Source organism: Calidris pugnax, unplaced genomic scaffold (assembly GCF_001431845.1).
Source record: "Calidris pugnax isolate Ruff unplaced genomic scaffold, ASM143184v1 scaffold81, whole genome shotgun sequence".
NCBI classification, from domain to species: Eukaryota; Metazoa; Chordata; class Aves; order Charadriiformes; family Scolopacidae; genus Calidris; species Calidris pugnax.
The window spans coordinates 1,973,792-1,992,615 of NW_015090880.1; the positions used below are offsets into that span (position 1 = coordinate 1,973,792).

General features: G+C 43.8%; 1 protein-coding gene across 1 annotated transcript in view; it reads right to left on the minus strand.

Moving 5' to 3' along the window:
• Positions 1–18,824, minus strand: part of ITPR1 (inositol 1,4,5-trisphosphate receptor, type 1) — a 191,774-nt gene that overhangs the window by 153,657 nt on the left and 19,293 nt on the right. The window lies entirely within an intron of this gene.

Here is an 18,824-nt window from a genome sequence, read left to right on the forward strand (position 1 = left end):
ATTCAGAAGAACTACATCAACGGTGACATCTGAACAGCATCACTCCACCTCTTACGGTGCCAGGGGCTGTTTCCAACCCCTAAAAAAATGGCCCTTGGCACCAACAGCTACAAGAACACTCAATGCCCCATCCCATGCCAGCTCTCCCACAGAGGAGGCCTGAAACAATGCTTTCTAGATTTATGACTTCAGAGGAAAATTGCAGCAGCAAGAGGTAGCACTCGACTACGTTACTCATCTGTAGACCCCAGGGTAATTTTTCCCCACAACAATTTTAACACATGCTTTGAGAAAAACAAGCACATCCACCTCTTGAAGCAACAAGCCACTCTCACACGATAAACTAGACGTGAGTTATGAAAGATGGATTGCAAGTATCCTTGATATTAGAGATAGCAAAATCGAAAAATTACATTCTGCCTGGGAGTTCAGAAATAAACACAATTTCAGCAAATTGTAGATGAAACCCAGACACTGATGCCATCCAAAGGCTTCATCATGGACAGTGCCTGCTATACTGATTAAATATCTGGACATTATTCAAAGATAACTGATACAAGCAGAACAAAATCACCCGTTAAACCACCTGAGGATGCATGCGTTATGTGAAACAAAAAACCAAATGACAAAGATGTGAAAAGTCGATTATCTGTAATTTCCTGCGCTTTTAGATGTGGATAAGCACTCGGGACTTTCCTCACTGACTTTCAATTTTATTAAGTCTCCCACAGCATGAAAAGGAAGCCACCAGAAGCAGCGGCTTAAGTTGACTTGTCTGCCATGTCTCTGGAATTTTAAAAGGTGAGCTTCAAGATACTGAGCATGCTTTCTGTTTGCCCCTTGAAAACATCCAAAAAGCCTGCTACTTCTCTATTCAAATACATGATATTCTCATCATTTCAGATTTTTAGATATTTTCATGCACAAATCCATTATTTTCTTACTGAAGATCAGAGCAGTAGCAATGCTACACATGAAGAAAGGAAGATTATGAGACTTAACCAGAAGATATTGGTTGGTAGAAACCCATACGCAATGAATTATATTTCCATGATCTTCCACTGTCATAGAAACAGAGGAATATTAATGACCTTAAGTGGTCATTAGCGCCCTGCATCCTCCTGCCGTGTGGCAGCACAGGAGTGCTTCCACCACGTAGTTTTCCCCATTTGGTCATTCAAAAAACAGCTTTGAAGGCTTTTATGAGGTGAAGGCACTTAAAGTACAGTTAAAAAACACTGCAAAGACTGAGTATTTAAAGAGAACCAGATGAGCTGCTCCAGGGAAGCACTGGAGAATCATGCGCAAGTTTCTGAGCCAAAACACTAGGATGACATTGGGAAAGGAATCACATTTTTTAGAAGGAAATAGCGAGGCTGGAAGCGTGATGGGAGGTCACAGCACACGACCTGCCAGGGTCAGGATATAACAGTTTTTGCATTCCATCCCCGGACTTGCCCTACTGCAAACATTGCCAAATGAACATTATAATGTTCGTGCACATTATTTCCACTTCTTTACAATAACATGTCTTGAAAATTGTCATCAGATAGCCCACTCTCTCCGACAACCCACGTCTGGGGACACAAATGACCGCAGAAATCAGAAAGCTTTCAGCCTTCACTCGAGGGCTGCTCGTGGAATGCTAATTAACTTCACAAACCCCAACCAGAGAACAAGTTTTTCTTGTCAAACATCCCTGCGTGGTACTTTTACTAATAAATAAATCCAAATAACTGCTGAGTAGAAGCCTTAAGCCATATGCTTGTTATGTATACAAATCAACTTTTTTTTTTTTACTAAAAATATTTAATCCAAGACTGCTGATGTACCCACCGTGATGCAGCAGGGATGGATCCTTCAGTTCAGCAACACAACACCCTTTTGCTCAACTCTAATGAAATGTGATGAAGAAATTATCTCCATGGTCTTCATTTTATAAGGTCTAATAGATTCATGAGGAAAGTTTTCAGAAATCATCAGGAAGCAGTTAACAGAAGTGGGTCAAAAGGAGTGCAACGCTGACAGAGATGCCAGACGTGCTGAAAGAACATCACACTATCTTCCTTGATCTCTGGTGCTTGGGATTTCCACTTAGTGCATGGGAGGGGTTGAGAAGCACTTCTTTTATCAAACTTGCACTCCGTCATCCCCACCACGGCCTTACGTTTACACAAAGGTAATGGGGACAGAAGGAAGGAGAAGGGGTTTTCTGATGGCAAGCATGGTATCTTGTGGAACTCCACCAGTACACCCAGTCCCGCACTGGCAATTTCCTGCTCTGTGGGGACACGGCCAACAGGAAAAAGCTTCTAAAGCTATGGTAAGTCTTCACCTCCAAAAGCACACAGCCACCCAAAGCCAACTGCAGGAACTCCTGGCCTTGTCAGAAGGGACAAGCCAATGTTAATACACACACATACACAAACCCAAGGTTTGACCCAAAGTCACAAGCATAGAACTTAATCATAGAATTGTCTGGGTTGGAAGGGACCTTTAAGATCGAGTTCAACCACTTGTTGCAGACTTCCAGCTGGATTCTGTGCCCCTAATCACAACCCTCTGGGTTCTGTCTTTCAGCCAGCTTTTAATCCACTTAACTGTTCATTCATCTAACCCACACTTCCTAAGCTTAGCTATGAGGATGCTGTGGGAGATGGTGTTGAAAGCCTTGCTGAAGTCAAGGTAGACAATATCCACCGCCCTCTTCTCATCTATCCAACCAGTCATGCCATCGTGTCAACTCAGCTTTTCAATACCTCCAGGGATGGTGCCTCAACCACTTCCCTGGGCAGCCCATTCCAATACTTAATAACCTTTTCAGTGTAAAAATTTTTCCTAATATCCACTGTGAACCCACCCTGCATATTCCAGGTAAAGGATTGTTAACTTTATTTTCAGCAAACTTCTTGTGCTGGCTAGACCGAAAATCTGCAAAGCACTTTTAGAAAAGTAACCCAGTTGTCCTGCGCATCCTTGAGGGGCCACATCATTCCAAAGCAGCGCTCATTTAAACAAGAGATAAAGGCACACAGGATCACCAAGGCACTCCTGACTAACACCAAAGGCCCATGAAGTCCACTGTGCACATTAGCTCTGCCACCTCTTCCCTCCTGAGCAGAGCAAGCTGATTTCCTCTCCATGAAAGGCCCACCCTTCCCTACTTGCCTTCAAAGCTCTTCCACAGGGAACGCACACCACACTTGACAGCAAGAAGTCCCGAGGATCATTTGCAAGAGCAGGCTTCATGAATTATCCTCCCCCAGTGGCCCTAAAGCAGCTGGTTCCTGCCTACTCCCACCCCACGCTCTCCTCCATGGCAACACTTCTGTGTACCAACAGGGAAATACAGAGAAAAATGAATAAGAGATTATTTCTGTGTCCTCGGATCCAGTACCGGCACGATGCTCGTAATCAGGAATCATTGCAAAGCAAGATGTCCACTTCAGCAATTCAGTCAGTCGCATAAATTTCACTCGAGAGGTTGGACTAGCTCCATACCACGCTGAAAAGCCCAACCTGACAGCTGGCTGTGCCACAGACTTGTCAGCAGAGAAAACCCACACAGGATGCTGCCTGACGAAGCTCCATCTCTTGACTATTAAAGAAGTCACCCTCTAGATCACTACATCTTATGGAAGGGTTATTCCATTAAACACTTTACTTCTCTTAATCATCACAAATATCTGGTCACTATCATCCACCATACCACCCTCAAGCTTCTGTTCACTAAATAATCATCACAGAATTATAGAAGTTTGGGTTGGAAGGCACCTTAAAGACCATCCATCATCACAGAATCATAGAAGTTGGGGTTGGAAGGGACCTTAAAGACCATCTAGACCCACCCCCTGCCCTGGGCAGGGACACCTCCCACCAGCCCAGGCTGCTCCAAGCCCCCTCCAACCTGCCCTTGAACCCCTCCAGGGATGGGGCAGCCACAGCTTCTCTGGGCAACCTGGGCCAGGCTCTCACCACCCTCACAGCAAAGAAGTTCTTCCCCACATCTCATCTCCATCTCCCCTCTTTCAGTGTCCAACCCTTCCCCCTCCTCCTAGGGCTCCCCTCCCTGATCCAGAGTCCCTCCCCATCTCTCCTGGAGCCCCTTGAGGGACTGGAAGGGGCTCCAAGGTCTCCCCGGAGCCTTCTCTTCTCCAGGCTGAACCCCCCCAACTCTCTCAGCCCCCCCTCACAGCAGAGGGGCTCCAGCCCTCCCAGCCCTGGGGCCACCATGTCCTTCTGCTGTTGGTGGACCCAGAGCTGGAGGCAGCACTGGAGGGGGGTCTCCCCAGAGCAGAGGGGCAGAATCCCCCCCTCGCCCCGCTGGGGATAGAGCCCAGGGTGCAGGGGGCTCTCTGGGCTGAGGATAGAGCCCAGGGTGCGGGGGGCTCTCTGGGCTGAGTGCCCATTGCCAGCACATATTGAGCTTCTCATCCACCAACACCCCCAAGCCCTTCTCCACAGGGCTGCCACTGATACTAAGTGTTGCCCCAACCCTGGTGCAGGACCCTACACTTGGCCTTGCTGAACCTCCTAAGGCTAAAAGTATGTATCACAGCCCTGCCACATTGAGGGATAGATTCACATAGTTCCTCCCTGTACAATCCACTAGCTCTATGTGTATTTATATAGGTTTTGTTCAAAAATTCCCTTATGTGTTCAGAAACATCCCTCACCAGGTTAACCAACTGATTTTTATGCAAAAGCTCTGTTTCTATGTGTATTTATATAGGTTTTGCTCAAAAATTCCCTTTTATGTGTTCAGAAACATCCCTCACCAGGCTAACCAACTGATTTTTATGCAAAAGCTCTGTTCAGAACCAATTCTCTCCAAGCCACCCGTACCATACCCAAGCAAAGAGCTTGAGGACATAAAACACAGAACAAGGCAGATCTTGTCCTGAAGGACTTGCAGCAGAACACAGAATTTATCTGAGGCCACAACCAGAAAGACAAGATTTTCATATGGATGCTCACGAGGATGTCCATGGTCTATTCTGAAGGTACCTCCAACCAGCACACAGATCTGAGGAGGCCAAAGCTCCATAGGAGGAACTGTTCATTTCTTCAAGTTCACTGATTCAATCCAAAAAAAATCCAAGGAACGTTTCCAGTCCTTCAGAAGAGATGGGCACAGCCCAGAGTAACACTGCAATAAACATCAGACAACACTGTTTCTGGGGCAGTCACTTTCAAACCTGGAAAAAAAATAATCTAGATAAACTTACCTTTGTGCTTGCAAAATAATAAATATTTATAAATAAACTAACTCCTTTCTACTTACCAATATCACTGTACTATGCCTTTATACTTCTTTAAAAATCTAAATATTTAAAATACATTTAAAATTAGCGTAGTGCAAAAGATGCTTCCAATAAAGTATCCACCAATGAGAACCATCTCTGGAGGTGGGAGAAAAATCTAAGGGCTTCCAACACGAGCCACACTGAACTGAACTGAGCAGATATTCAAAGCAGCTGAGTCATTGTGGTTTTCTGAAATGAGCCTTTAACCACGACTTGAAGGCAGGAACATTAAATGACAGACACTTCAAAATCTCTGAAGGATAAAAGTTTTTCTTTTAAAGTTAGAGTTTTTTAAGTTTAAGGCTGCATCTCATTTTCCTCACGCTTCCCCCTCCCTTTTTTTTTTTTAATTTTATTTTCTTTGAGTACTTTAATGGCTGGTTCCCAACACAATGTTTAACTTTAATCCTGCATTAGCCATAATTTAAACTCTGTGTGAACATCACACTGCTCTTCAGCATAGAGATCTGTTTGGGATCTCAGACCGCACTGTCTCCAAGGCAGGACTCTCAACACAGAACAGTCTGTGGCAATGGACTCGTGTGACTAATCTGATGTTTTAGTAAAACCACAAAGTCTTCTTTTTTTCCCCCCTCCAAACTCTACCAGTAGCACTCCCTCCTCACCACCTCTGATCGTGGTTTTTCAGCGATGGTGGCAGCGGGGCCATCAAAGCACTGACCAGGCTCACTATACTATCAAAAATACAGAGCAGATAAACAAATCCTGTAGTTTCTGGACAGAAAAGGTACAATAAAGAAAATGTAAACATTGGGAGTACCTGAAGGGACAGCATGGTACAGCAAGATGGAATTTTGCAGGAGAAGCAGACAGCTCCGCTCATTCCCTTCCCAGTTATCAGACAGCCCCAGTTCAGGCAGGAACAAACCTCAGCAAAGGATCAAAAGATCCTCAATACAGCACAAATGCTAGCTATCAGCTATGAAAGCTTGAACACAGAAAGCTGAAACAAAGAAATTTCTGCAAATGGAAATCCCCTCCCCCTGGAAAGTGTCCGAAAAAAAAAAAGAACCACTTTTTCTGAAAATTTTTTCCCCCAAGAGTTTTTACAGTTTTCTCCGCGGTTTTGGTTTGCGTTTCTTTTTTCTGTTGAATTTCAGAAAAGGAAAACCTTCAATGTTTTCATCTTCTTTTCAATAAAGGATTCCTGGAGAAGTCACAAGAGTAAGATTTTATTCTGAACGCGCAGCTACTCTCACCAACGTTAAGAATAACAACCCCATACACACCCCCCTCTTCTCAAAACCCTTCCCCAGCTGAAGGCTGCTGGCTGGGGGTGCAGAGGCAGCACCAGGAACTGTGGTACCCCTCCGGAAACACAGCCCCAGAGGAGTTTAGCCTCAGCACAGCTGCAGGGCTTCCCCTCAATCAAACATTCTGTAGAGGCAAAGCACTAATTACACTTGTTCCCTCTACGGCTTTCTCTGCTCCCCACATGCTTTTGAGGTCCTGAAAACAACTGTTTAGCACTGAGGACTGTGAAGACTGAAAAACTATGGTGATGGCTGCTGACCTTTCAAGGTGACTTCAGCTAAATACTAGAAACAAATAAACATGAAAACACCTGCTCCAATTTTTTTTTGCATCAGAAAAATTAGAAACTAAAAGTCAACCATAATATTAATATTAGAAGGTGATGCGAAATATTAGTAGATACTCATAACATAAGCTACTACAATTATATAGTGTACTCCCTTGTTTTACAATTTGTGTACATAAATACGTACATATACACACAAGCAAATCCATAAAGAGACTGTAAGACAAGCCCTTTAAACTCCAAAGAGTTCTCTACAGACAAATTCTCACCCCAATGCAGAATTATCATCTGTCAAGTTTCCCAAATCTTCACAAAACCCAAAAACTTTAAGCACATGACTGACAGCATATGGAAAAAAATATATATATTTGGAATTAAATTTGCAGATCATATTTGAAAGATCTTCTCTTCATTGTCATTCCCCATGACCAAGGCCATCTGCCTGACAAGGAGTGGGAGGATATAAATTCTAAGCTTATTTTAAAACCTGTCAATGATAACCAAGAATTATCTGTGAAATCTATATTGCCTTCAGAGTTTACCTTCCAATCCCTGAGCCGCTGGCTCCCAGGGTACTGGCATTCCTATTCCAAGGGCATGTACTTTGCAGCAGGGAAAGATTATTCCCCTGTGCATTGCCCAGCACTGGGCACACGCGGGCACCATCCCCTTTGCGTGGCCAAAGGCTCCTGCAGCAACCAGCAAAGGTACAAGTTTTGTTCCCCAGGGAAATGGGGTAACCGAGGTCCTCTTCAGTACAGTACCTCAAGTTCTTATCAGCCTTCACTGTGATCATATGAATATGGGATACATTATTTGCTTTTTGATCAATAAGGAAAATGCACTTTTGAAGGAGAGAACTAAATAAGTCAACACAACCCCCAGAAAACTTTCGTGCATGTGTATGCTCAAAAAAAGCACTTTTGCTTAATATCGATGTCACAACATGAGCGACAAGTCAAAGGCACCCGGCTGCTTTTGACAAGAACAACTTTTTAAATGAACATAAAACTGCTGTCGTTGATTAAGTCGTCTGTGCTGAGGCCATCTGTGACCCAGCAAAACCACTTGGTTCTTCAGCCTTCCCTTGAAGCCTTTGGTGCTGATTAATCCAAACTTCCAGACTGATGGAGCACCCACCAGATCAGTACAACTTCTGCTTTTGGGAGGTGTTCTGACAAGCACTGAGATAAATACCCAGCTCAGTCCTCTCTCTCTGGCCCCAGCATCATCACTTCAGAGGTTTACAGAGAAGAGAAGAAGAATCCCTAACACAAACCTGTGCCAGAGACCCCAGAGCCACCACCAGCCTGAGCTTGTTTCAAGTCCACTGGTGCCGGCTGGAGACCACGCGCTGCTCTGAAGGGGAGGGAAAGCATTTCTGTAGATAGAGCTCTGATTTTTTTCCTTTTCAGGACGGCTGCTCCCTCATCCAGCTCTCTCACTTCCTCATGCCTACAAGTCCTGCGTTTATTTTTCCCCCTGTATAATTTTTAACCTTGGCAAGTAAAAGGGCTGACATTCACTACATACAAGGTCTAAGTGCCACCAGATTGCTTTTGCATAGCAAAGCTTTCTCTGTCCTTCATAAAAATCCATCTTGGAGAGACTTCCTTTGATTCAAGGCAGGAGAAACTCCTGCATTCTCCAGCAACGTCACAGTTTCTCTGCTCTCAGTAGAGCCTGGAGGTGATTTCTTATTCTGAAAAACCTGACTTAACATGCTACAGAAAGACTCTTCAACCAAAACGCAAGGAGTTATGTTTTCACTGAACTGCTGCACGTTACAGAATCAAAACAGATGATAATTGCCAACACCGAGAACTCGGCACTGATTATTTTCACAAATGAGGTATGAAGGAAGTGTTAGTCCTAACACATAAGAAACTCTCTCACTTGACTGAATAATCAGTTGTTCATCAGAATAAAATTTCCGAGGAATGCCGCGTGTAGTGTCAGTCAACCCGTAAGGGCTATTTGAACAGCAGATTTAGATTGGAGATGAGGAGAGGGTTCTTCACTGTGAGGGTGGTGGAGCACTGGAACAGGTTGCCCAGGGAGGTGGTTGAGGCCCTTTCCCTGGAGATATTCAAGGAGAGGCTCGACGAGGCCCTGGGCAACCTGGTCTAGGCAGGGGTGTCCCTGCTGACTGTGGGGAGGTGGGACTAGATGGCCTTTGGAGGTCCCTTCTGGCCTGGGCAATTCTATGATTCTATGATTTCAGTGCTTGAAACGTTGACATGAGACATGCCAACCTGAACATTCTGACTTCCACAGCAAAACAGCTGCATTTAATCAGAGCCACGGAGCTCAGGTTTCTCAGCATCTCTGCTCGGCTGCACCCAGACCAGCACAAAGGGCTCCCTTACTGGATACCAGTTGGCAAAAAAGCCTCCACCTGAACTTCCACAAAACTGCACCAAACACCACATTGTTTCATCCTTCGCTATGACCACAAACCCAAAAGCTTAAAGGCCAGTGCACATGAAACAGCCTCCCACATATGCCCTCTTTTTTTTTTTTTTTTAAAGAAAAGCAACCAAGAAAACCCAGCACAGGTATGTTTACAAACAATACTTTTTCTAGGTGAGAAATGCAAGGCTTCTTTATACTGGCTGCATCTGTTAGAGGCCACTAAATGCTAATTTCTGCAACTCCCCACCCCAGCCAGTCAGCTGTCAAGCAAGGAAACAGATTAATTTCCAGTTTATTCCTAAAGAACCAGTAGGTGCTATTCAAAACTGAGCACAGAGCAGCAAATTCCTTTCTGGATCGCAAAAAACGAAATGCAGTTTTCAGATCAAGAACCTTCACCGACAATTCACTTGTTCCCCAGCATTTGGATCACAAACTTTAAAGAAAGGAAAGACTGGAGATTTTTTTTTTAATGCAGACAAGTCCCAAATGGCAAGGAGCTTGACAGATGGGCACCAGCACCTTGATCTCCACCCAGCAAAGTGAGGAACTCTGCGGGAGGTGCTATTAATGCAGCAATGATTGAAGAAGAGGAATAGCACCCAGGTGTTGACACATTCAGTACAATACTTCATCCTGAAATTACTTCATTACTTCCAACATTACTTCCCTGAGCTCACAGCTGAGAAGATACCACTGCATTGGCTCAGGAGTCCTGCTCAGTGAAGAACAGGATGCCCAGAAAATGAGAAGTGAAATTATTGAAGTTCTGGGTTGAGGCTGGGTTCCTCCAACTCATGACATCCATGTGGCACTTGGACACCGTACCTGTAAGACCTCCTCTGTATTAGTACTTGGCATATTTATCTCCTATTTTCTTAAGCAAATAATCAATATGGAAAGTATTTTTAAACTATAAATCCTTTCAAAATATAAAGTCTTATTTTTTAAGTAAAATAAATAAATCTTTTAATATAACTTACTGCTCTTGCAAGCAGCACAGAACTTAACTGTCCTAAAAGCAAGAGAGCAGTGAGATGCTACAGAACAGAGTCTCTGAAGAGTTCCACACAGATGAGATCCTCAGGGCTGTCACAGCCCACTTATCTGCTCCCACTGAAAAATGAAATACCTCGTGACCACAGCAAGTCAAGGGGTAAGAGGAAATTGAATTTGGTCACGTAAAAACGTGAAGGGAAATAAAACTTTGCGATATCACTCATACCTTTGCCAAAGTAAGAGCTAGGTCTGGTTTCCTAAAGCATACTGGGGAAGGCAGCTGGGTCTACAAGGCAGAAAAATGGAAGCTCTGAAGCATCAGCTTGCTCATCTGCATTGGCAGAGCCAAGAAGATGTATCACACCTTCCCGTGACTGTGTGCTCTACCCGCAGTCATAAGCTACATGTCGCAGAAGCGGAACCAAGAGCACGGCGAGGATGTGCCTGGCAGCTCAGCTGGGCAAGTGGCAGCACACCCAGGGAGAAGAACCTTCTTCTGAATCAAACTCCACTGCGGTCCTCACCAAACATTTGTGCTTCTGCACATCCAGGACAGTCCAAAGCTAAGCCTCAGGAAATTCAGTGAATTACAGCTTCTTTTGACTTATTACAGGCGCATTTAACCTCAGCTGCAAAGCACTGTCAGATTCATTCACAGGTGAGGATTCATTAACAGCTCCCTCTGGCTAACAGAAATAACAGCAGCTACCACCAAATCTGTGTCATTCAGATGCTTTCGATGCTCCTTGCCTGAACCTTCTTCCCATGTATTTGGTACCTCCCAGGGAGCAGCAGTCAGGGAGCACCGTTCATCACTGCGCCATGCAGCCGGCAAGAAGGGATGGAGAGCGGGATGGCACAGGCTCTCGCCCCGGTCCTGCCAACAAAGCCATGTGTCACTGGCACCATCCCGCTCCTCAAGACTGGCAGAGAAGGCAGTTCAGCTCCCTTAGCTGTCAACTGCCATTCCAAACCTGCAGCGAGAAAAATTCAGTGTGCTGGTGACTCCAGAAAGCTACGTGGGCAATACGGCAGGAAGGCAGAAACACCGAGCAGGCTGAACGAGAACTTACATTTCAAACAGAAGTGACAGCTCGCCTAACCCCCCCATCCCAAATTTGCATATTACATATTTTTCTTACATATAATACCCAAATAACCAGCTGGGAAAGAGTTAACTTTCTTTCTAGTGATTGCTGTGAAAGGAATGCCAATAACACATATTGGTTTAGTTCGTTGCTAGTCGATGTTTATACTTTCCGAGGACTCTTTTCAGCTCCCCACAGAAGCTGAATGGAATGGCCATAGATGGAATGTCCAATGGAATATTCCATTCCACAGATATCAGGCTCAGTATCTAAATGGGGGTTATCCAGGGGGCAGGATTCTGTGATCACTGCTCAGGAAGGCATGAGTTCACTGGGTGGTGAGAGTGACTTGTGCAGTTATCATCATCATTATTATTACCACTAGTACTATTATTATTATTTTCCTTTTCTGTTACTGCTCTATTAAGCTGTCTTTATCTCGACCCACGAGGTTTTCTTCCTTTCCCTTTCCCCTCCTTTTCTCCCTGCCCTCCTGGGGGAAGGAGAACTGCTCGAGCGGCTGCGTGGTCCTAGCTGCCAGCTGGGATTAAACCCTGACAACGCAAGAAAAACCTGATCATTCATCACAGTTCCCCTATTGCTGAGAAACAATCTTTGATTCTAGGTTACCACAGCTTGATAAAGATCTCACCCAAGGCTAGGTCAATGAGGCTCAGGCATAATGAGTGCCCTCTCAAGTCATGCGTTCTGGACTAATGGCAATATCTGACACGCCAGACCTCACCGACCAGCCTCTCTGAATCTCTCCCTTAAGTTTCTCAGCACTTTAGAAAAAAAAAAAACAGTGAAAAGCTGAAGTTGTCTTGTACTGAATACCTGAGAGATTGCTTCCCTCGTTTTTTTTCCCCCACAAACTTCATGACTTTACCCATCTGCTTCAGCATTTACATCCTTCTGTATGCATAAGAGCCCTTCATCTCCAAAGCCCTGGGGCTGCACTAACAAAAAGCACAACGTGAGCTCTGAAGTTTATTTGAAGGTCCTCTGGAAGTACTTAGTATCGATGAGACACACCAGCAGCTCCATCTTCCCAGCTTACAGAACAGACCCTGAGAGCTTTTAAAAGGAATAAGAGCAAAGTAGATTGAGTGCACAGAAGAAGGCAATGGTTGAGCTACCCTAAATATTAAGCAAGCCACAAATTTTAATAACTTTGCTATATTAAAAGATAGGCACCAATGTCACCCCACCCCCACAATTCATCAAGGCATTTCACTCCCTTGGGCTCTTGTGACTAAGTATAATATTTCATTAAATATCCTGTTCATACTGGCTTATGTACTAGGGAACACACTAATTTTAGAAAACTGATTAGCTAGTTCTTTCTAACCGAATGTTATTGTAGCTAAGGTCAGCTTTTGCACTGAAACTATGGCAACAAAGCCACAGTATTCTTTTGTCTACAAGGTTGGGGCTAGGTTTATTAACAGTACTGTTCTACTTAATAGCTAAGCATTGCTTTTTGGCAATCCCTCCCTCGATCCTACCTGAAATACCCTGAACTTTCCACAGGGGGTGAAAAAAACCTCAAACCTGTGAGAGCTGTTGAGAATGAATCAATGTTCAAAGTAGTGCTTTGCTGGTTTCTTCATTTTTAGGACCCGGCCACAACACCAGCACCTATTCCCTGATATCCTGCATGGGAATGGCATTTCAGATGGGGAAACGAAGTGCACAGATCGTATAACTTCACACTAGGAGTTCAATTAAATCCCCCCTCATTCCTTTGCAGTACCTTCACCAACAGATTGCAGTTGTCATACAGCGTTCTGGTTCTGCATACTAATGGCCACTTGCTATTTCAAAGGGGCTTTGCTCTGCCTTCATCTAGATGTGAAACGTGGAAGATGAAAGCACTTCAGCAGCAGAGGCTGGCAGACAGCTGTTTGACCACAGCCTCCGCCTTGTACCCCAAGCAAACCCTCCTCGTCTTCCTCTGTTCACTATCAACAACTTTTTAACACTAAATTTACCAGACCCTCTCAATCTGTGCCACCCAGACCCTTCTCATTCTGGTCTTGGTATCTTATGGTACCCCATCACTAAGACAAAGAAAAAAAACCATGCTAAACCATCTCAATTAAACCAGTAATTATTTAGCCGATCATTTATTCACTATATCAGCAAAGCACATCAGCATCACGGAGCTGGAATGTCTTCAGGATGTCCTGGTGCTTCAGCACACAGAGCCACCCACTGGACTAGGGACTTGCCTTGCTTAATTGGCCAGTAAGGAACCACACTGCAATACACATGGCAAATTGAACAAAATCAGCTTTCTGATTCACTCTCCACTATGGAGAAAAAGAAAAAGGGCTTCCCTTTGGTTGCTGCATCCAATCACTACTGGATTTCAAGGCAAGGAAAGCTATTTTTCGGACAATTAAATAAATGACAATACAGCAGCTACGCAGAGTCCAAAACCTATTCTCCAGCTCTGCTCATAACAGGAGAGCTCCAATTCCTCCTCTTCTTGCTAATAGGAGAAGCCATGTGGGTGGTCATTCATGAGCCTGGTACCACCACAAAGCCTGTGGTCAAAAATGTTTGGAGATGAGGTGTCCACAGTGTCCCTCTGAAGCCACCAAGGGCAAGCAGAGCCAGCAGTGCACATCACCCACCACCTCCCCTCATCTAATGCCTTCATTTAACTGGTGCATCCCCTCTTGATTAGGATCTCCTCTCTCCCAGGGTTTTCCAAGTTTCGGCAGCTACAATGCACATTTCTCTATGAAAACACAACGCTTCTGACTTGTCAGTTTTTTGAGATACCTAAATGCCAGAGCGACAATTGCCTGTAACATCTGCTTGTACGTAGGATGCGGTGGGCTAAAGATGCACATTTTAGAGACAGTGCTCAAGATGCACATTTTAGAGACAGTGCTCAAGATGCACATTTTAGAGACAGTGCTCAAGATTTCTTCATCGTATAAAGGGCACCAAATTCAAATGCGTACGAGCAGTTGGCAGTTTTCTAGTACAGTTCTATAAATACTTAGAATCATACCAAAGGATTCCTCCTCAAGGCAGCAAAAATGTACTTTGGATATTATAACCATAGCCTAATTCAGCAAGATTGAAAGGGTTTTCCTACACGAAGTGACCAATGCTTCAATTTTAAATAATGAAAAACCATAGGCACAGCATTAGACTGTATTTTTATCCTTTTTTTCCCCTCTTCCATTGTGCCACCCCCCTAAAGTTTCCTTTAGTTTTACGCTAAACTGGGATCTTAGTACACCTTTTAAAAAGAGGCTAAGAAACATCATTTCTTTTTCTGGCATGTGGGTCCCAGGAAAAGCAGAGAAGTTAATTAAGTAGGTGTTAACTTGTGTTGCCCCACTTCCTCCTTTTGGTATTCAGCAAGTGCATTTTAGTCTGTCTTGGACATCTCAAAACTGAGGAGACACCACTTTCCTACTGCAGGCAATTTATTTCTCTTCAAGATCAACCACCACGCTAAGCTTTGAACTTAGCACTCAAGCACTCTCCAAAGTTCTGCCTCCTTCACAAAAAAACAAATCCTGCTATTTTATCTGCTAAAATATAGTGATCAGAGTGAAAAAAAGCCATTATTTAGACATTAGTTTAAATATTCCTTGAAGGAATGTAGTCACCTTAATAATATACCCAAACATTTCACAAGCATTAAGAAATCCCATGTTCAAAGAGAAAAAGAAGCCTGAATTTGGCCATGCAGCCCAGGTCTTCTTCTCACCTCTCTTTTCTCACCATCATTCCAGGACTATGCCCTGAACCCTCTGCACAACACCCACTCCAACCCATCTAACGTATGCACAAAGTCATACACTGCAGACTATTTCACATCGAAGTTTAAAAGCAACCTGAACTGATAGAATTGCTTCCACCGCAGTGGATTTGGAAAAGTCTGTGTGGAGAACACACAGAGAGCAAGAGGACCTGAGGCTACATGCTCATCTCAAGCCAAACACATGATACCTGAAGACTTATTATACTGCAACAAGTTCTCTTTGATGAGCCCAGGGGGTGGTACTGAACTACCTTAGTACCTAGCAAGGGCACTTCTAGACACTATCACTATTTTTCCAAAGCTACCAGGCAGAGGAATCTGTGTAATTGGTTTAGTTTGTTTTTTAATATTCTGAAGTGTTTGGGAAAACTCTGTATGTGACCCTTCAGCTTAAAATTCCCTTCATCTCAGTTCTAAAGCCAAACTCCAAACAAGCTTGCATTGGCTAAATAAGCCTAAATAACCCCCTATGTATGGAGCATAACCCCACAGCCTCTATCAGTACTGCATAAATGATATGGTTTCCTTCGTACGAATCAAAGCAGGAGTATATGGGCTTCACACCATTGATGGCAAAGCTATGAAGAACCAAATATAACAAAATATTTCTGTTACGGAGAAGCTCATTGGCTTTCATCAATGCTGAGCTTAGTGTGAATTTAAGAGAAATCCATCAAAAGAATTGGGGGTGTACATATATACATATTTTAATACATCTTTCCCTGTAACATCCAGGTTATTTCTTCTGCTGAAGATGTTCTCGCAGTGGAACGGCTGAGACCCTCAGTGCCAACCCCCACCCACCAGCCCAGCCCGACCCAAGGCTTCAGGAAAGGCAATATTCAGAAATTAGGATCAAAAGAACAAACAGAATTTGAACTACTCATCTTCTGCTTCACCATGAGGGTATTTTAAGTCTAAGATATGGGTTCATTCCTTGAACATCTTGCCAAAAAAAGAGTGTTGCCCAGCAACTACTAAAACAATGTTCTGGAAGGAGGGAGCCGCCGGACAAATTAACCCAATAAGTGCCCTTTTTCCCTGCATTCCGTGTAGTTCTTGCAAAACTCCCGGATCCCTGGCAGAGAGATCTGCATCCCAAATCCAGCACTGTAGGGAATGTCGGGAGAAGGCTGTCAGACAGCCCCGTTTGCTGTGATAGCCGTGTCTTGCATGAAGCAAACACATTTTCCTCAGCACAGCACTAAAGTTCCAATAGAGAACCAAGACAAATAAAACCTCTGCAAAAGAACACACGAACTAACACAGCACAGAACCAGCAGCTAAAACACAAAATAATCAGCCCCGGGCTCTGCTTCGGCTTCGCAGCTATCGCTAGGTCTGACTGTAATTTGGAAAAGAAGGATTTCTAATGAAACCAGGGTGCTTTCAGCCTCGCCAGAGGGTCAGCTGTAGTTCATACTTTCCACATAAACCCATGCATATTAAAAGGATGTTCATTTATAGTCACTATTCACATGCACAGTCCTACTCAAACCCAGCAATTAGAGCAGCAACTCTAGCCTTACAAGATACATAAATTGTCTTTTTTGTTGTTGTTGTTGCTGCTCAAAGCAGTGCAGATAACCAAGGAAGTGTCACACTTCATTTTTTTGGAGACTCATACAACTAGGATTTTTTCCAGGAATCTCATCTGTACACAGTATATTCAGCCCAGTTAAGTAAAATACGCTTTCACAAGAATTTTCCTATGAACATTTTTAAGAAGCAGCACCCTAATGAATGCACTCTAAGTCTTAACGTTTTGCAAGGCAGTTTTAGAGGACTTTTGAATTAGTTGGAGCTGAAAACATAAAGGGTCAGAGAAAAACTGTACCTTAAAAAAAACCAAACCACTAGATTTAAAGTGGATTCAGAAAGCCAGAATGAAAAAAAAAAAATCCCACTAAAATCTCACAGATCATAATTACCATCCAACCTCAAACCACTTATTTCAGGTGTTACCTGCTTCTGACTGGGACAAAGAAAAAAAAACACACAGCCTTCACACCTTCAAGTGATCCAACTAATATTTGAAGGGCCTAGAGGCACAACAACATTTAATATGTGAAATAACTACTAGTAAACACTCAGTAACTTGAGGGTGCTGAACTAATACCTTTCTTTGGAGTTCTTTCCAGCTCTGGCACTTCAGTTTTTTTCCATCTAATTAATACACCCCCTGAATACTTTTTTTTATTTGATGTCTCATTTATACTTTCGCACCACACTCCATATCTCACCTGAGCTCCATCACATCTTACTCTCAGCCTCCTCTTGCCTATCAGGGGCTCTGCCACCACCACATTAATCTGTTAGCCTACTTTTTCCACAACTTTTGTCAACACCACAAGCCCTTGTGTCCTCAGGACACCTCTGTGTGTTTTCCTCCAAGCAGAGTGAAAGGTTCCATCGGTCCCATCTCTGAGCATCTCCCACCACTCTGGGCACAGCAGCTCTGCTCTATTTCAAGGGTCTAAAGCAGAAAGAAACCCCACCACCCTCTAGACCAGGGCCTTGCTGCTGCCATGAGGTGGAACTGATTAAGTGTAGCCTAGGCAACGAGACTTTTTAAAACCTGAAACACCTATAGCTAAGAAAAAAAAAAAGCAGGATGGATTAATTCTGCCACTGGATATAGATGCTTTGCTTTCACACTGAATTTTCCTGGAGTTGTATACGCATACCTAAGCAGTGAATCTTCCTTCCAGAGATCTCTCACCACTTTGATTAAGCATGAAAATTGTATTTACAACTGGTTTCCATCTGCCCACAGATGCTTTGAATTACGTTTCTTAAAAATACTACCCAAAGCAGGATCCTTGAGACCAGCCACGATGTCACACGTTCAGTGTTCCCCCCAGAAGGTGACTGCAGATTTGACAGACCTGCCTCTGGACGCCTTAAAGCACAGCTCATTTGAAAGAGGATTTGCACGTGGCTGTAAAACAGGTTATAGCACAGAGGTGTTTTTCCAGCACCATGTAAAGCTGTGATGCAAGTCACTTCTATTTGATTAATTTTGGTCCTGTTGTGCAGGTGGAAAGGGATCCTGTGCTACTGATCTGTACCTGTGATGCTGCCCGAGGCAACCAAGGCTAAATCTCAAGTATGACAAAGCTAAACACTGCCACTACTGAATTACACTCACCAGATGCCCACGGTTGCTTTGTATCCCAGATGGAAATGCTGTTTGGATAAATGCACCTTGGGGAAGACCTTGTGTTCCATTTGCAGGGGAGGTATTTCTGCAGTGTGCCATTAAAGCAGCAAGTGAGACCACAGAGACACAGCTGGAGCTCCTGGCCATGCCTGACACCTCCCCTGCAACACCCCACACCAGCCTCTGGGAGCCTCTGCTTCATAATTAATAAAAAAAAAGGGGGTATTTTCCATTTGTGTTGAAGATGGTGCGATAAACTTCATTATTACTTCTTCTGAACGCATTTATCGTGGAAAGCATTTTATCTTAAACTGCACTGACAAAGCATGTGTATAAAGAACAGAAATGCCTGCTAAAGTTTTACGACTTTTGTTGCCATTTACCATTAAGCATAAACTTCCCCATGAAAGCTTTAGTGAAGTGACTACAAAGGTTGGAAAAGGTTCACACCATTCTTTCTCCGTGTATAAATTATAAGTAATATGAGAACATTTACAAT